Source organism: Dasypus novemcinctus, chromosome 12 (genome assembly GCF_030445035.2).
Source record: "Dasypus novemcinctus isolate mDasNov1 chromosome 12, mDasNov1.1.hap2, whole genome shotgun sequence".
Taxonomy (NCBI): domain Eukaryota; kingdom Metazoa; phylum Chordata; class Mammalia; order Cingulata; family Dasypodidae; genus Dasypus; species Dasypus novemcinctus.
Window position 1 is genome coordinate 8,211,573 of NC_080684.1, and position 2,990 is coordinate 8,214,562.

A 2,990-nucleotide genomic window follows, 5' to 3' on the forward strand; every position below is an offset into this window, starting at 1 on the left:
GAAGAAATAAATAAATAAAATTAATCTTAAAAACATCATTTATAATTCCACCACTCAACAAGAAACACTGTTACACATGTACAGGTCTTATCTACTTTTAATAGTTCTATTTGGCATGCACTTTTTTGGTTGTTTTTACAAAATGTGGATCAAAATCCTGGAATTTTATGACTTATTTTTTTCCTCATATATTGTGAAAAATTTGCTCTTTTCTCATATATGTAAATTCCCATACAAAATTCAAATTTGCTAATTTGATGGATAAAAAGTTGTTATTGGGAAGCAGACTTGGCCCAGTGGTTAGGGCGTCCGTCTACCACATGGGAGGTCCACGGTTCAAACCCCGGGCCTCCTTGACCCGTGTGGAGCTGGCCCATGCACAGTGCTGATGCGCGCAAGGAGTGCCCTGCCACATAGGGGTGCCCCCCGCGTAGGGAAGCCCCACGCGCAAGGAGTGCGCCCCGTAAAAAGAGCCGCCCAGCGCAAAAGAAAGTGCAGCCTGCCCAGGAATTGGTGCCACATACACGGAGAGCTGATACAACAAGTTGACACAACAAAAAGAAACACAGATTCCTGTGCCTCTGACAACAACAGAAGCAGACAAAGAAGAACACACAGCAAATAGACACAGAGAACAGACAACTGGGGTGGGGGGAAGTGGAGAGAAATAAATAAATCTTTAAAAAAAAAGTTGTTATTGTTTTATTTATTACTTTAAGCATCAGTAAAGTTGAACATACATTTAATTATTTTTATTATCAAATATGTTAGAAAAACAGAGTGTATATATAGTAATGTAATTAATGCTCGTATATTCAACAACAAGTCTAAGAAAAAATAGTTACAGAAACATTTGTAGCCTCCTATGTTTTCCTCCTGGATCCATTCCTATTTTCTTCTCTTCTAGTGGTATTTGCTAGTCAGAATTTTGTAGATATTATTCTCATGCATATGTTTATACTTAACTGCATATCCATAAAGAATATGCAACTTTGCATGTGGTTTTAGCATAATGTATTGATATCAAGGACTCTATATCCTACTCTGTATCCTACTGCAACTTTTTTTTTTCTTTTTTTTTTAGGAGGTACCAGGATTGAACACAGGATCTTGGATTGTGGGAAGCAGGCACTCAACCACTGAGCTACACCTGCTCCCTACTGCAACTTTTTAAAAGCCCAATGTTATATTTTGTTAACAGGCCATGTTGACACATGGAGCACCAGTTCAATAATTTTCATTCATTTATGCGAGTTCATTGAATAAATTATATATAATAAGTGTTGGTAGATATTTCAGTAGTTTTGATTTCATTAAAAGCAAAATTTCTGCACTGAATGTTCTGTACAAGACTCCTTAGGCACAGGAGAGAGTTTCTCCAGGGAATGTTCTTGGAGGGAAAGTGCCGGTCATGACATACGTGCCTTCAGCCTTCCTAGCTATTGCCATATTGCTCCAAAGGGATGGTTCTGATTTACACTTCCACCAGTGTTGTGTAAGGATTTGAGTTGTCCCACACTGTATGCCAATAATTAACATCGTCCCACTTTAATATTTTGGTGTTAAACTGAGAGTTGTGTGAAGATATCTCATTCTGGTTTTAAGTTGCTTTTCCTTGATTGCTTGTAGGGTTGATCATCTTTTGATGGGTTTATTGGCCATTTTCTTTTCTGTAAATGTGTAAATTGCCTTTTATACCCATGGTCATTTTAAAACTAGGCTATTTATCTTTTTGTTTGATTTGTGATAGTTCTTTTTGTATATTCTTATTGTTGTTCTTTTACTGGTTACATGCATTGTAAAAATCATATTCTGGCCTGTGGTTATTTTTTAATTTATATTTTAATTTATTTTTAATTTTTTTTAGGTGGCAGGCCTGGAGATGGAATCTGGTATCTCATGTATGGGAAGCCAGTGCTCAACCACTGAGCCACATCTGCTCCCCCGATGGAATTTTTTTATGTTTTAAATTTTAATGTAATTGATTTTAACAGTCATTTCCTTTAGGAACTGTGCTTTTTGTGTCTTGTCTTTCCTACCTTACAGTCATAAACATAGAGTTTCCTATAATGTTTTCCAAACACGTAAAGTTTCATTTTTCAAATAAAAATCTTTAATCCACCTGGAATTTATCCACCTGGGTATGGGCATACGGAATTTGTTTTTGGCATATGATTTTATGTTTTTCCATAACTAATTGCCCCAGTATCAGTTATCAAATAATACTTTCTCTTTCCTCTAACACACATACAATGTGTCTCATATATCATATCTGTGTATATACGGGTGTGTTTCTGGCCTGTCTATTTTTTTAAATGCAGTTTTACTGATATATATTCACATACCAGCATCTATCCAAAGTGTACAATCAATGGCTTTTAGTAAAACCACTAAATTGTGACTGTGCATTCATCGGCACAATCAATGCTAGAACATTTCCATTACTCCAAAAAGGAAAACCCCACACCCTCAGGAGTCCCCTCTCAGCCCTCGCTTCTTCCTCAGCCCCACATAGCCCCTAGTCTAATTCTGTCTCTAGCTATACAGTTACTTCTGTAACTGTGCCAGTAACAGGCCAATTCATTTCTTTTGCTTATATGATGACTCAACACACCACCTCATATGGTGCACAAGCTGTGCCCTGCATAAAGGCACATCCTGGGCGAGGAGGTGGAGCCACAGTCTGAAACCCGAATCCTGTTTGGTCACCCTGGCATGGTGCTGTGTCCTGCAAGGAGGGGCACGTTTTTCTAATTCACTGGAAGACACTGTCCGCTGCGAAGACTCTGTGCCTCCAGGTCTGTGCCCCTTGCCCCGCCGGGGGAACTTTTTCTTCTGGTGAATTGATAAGGTATAGACAAGAAGAAGCAAATATGGAATGTCTTTTCTTCCCCCTGTGATGTATAAAAACTCATGTTTTGTGACTTTTTTTTTTCCTGTTTGCCAACTGCCTTATCGTTTCATCTGTGGTTTTAGTTTGACTGCAAAAA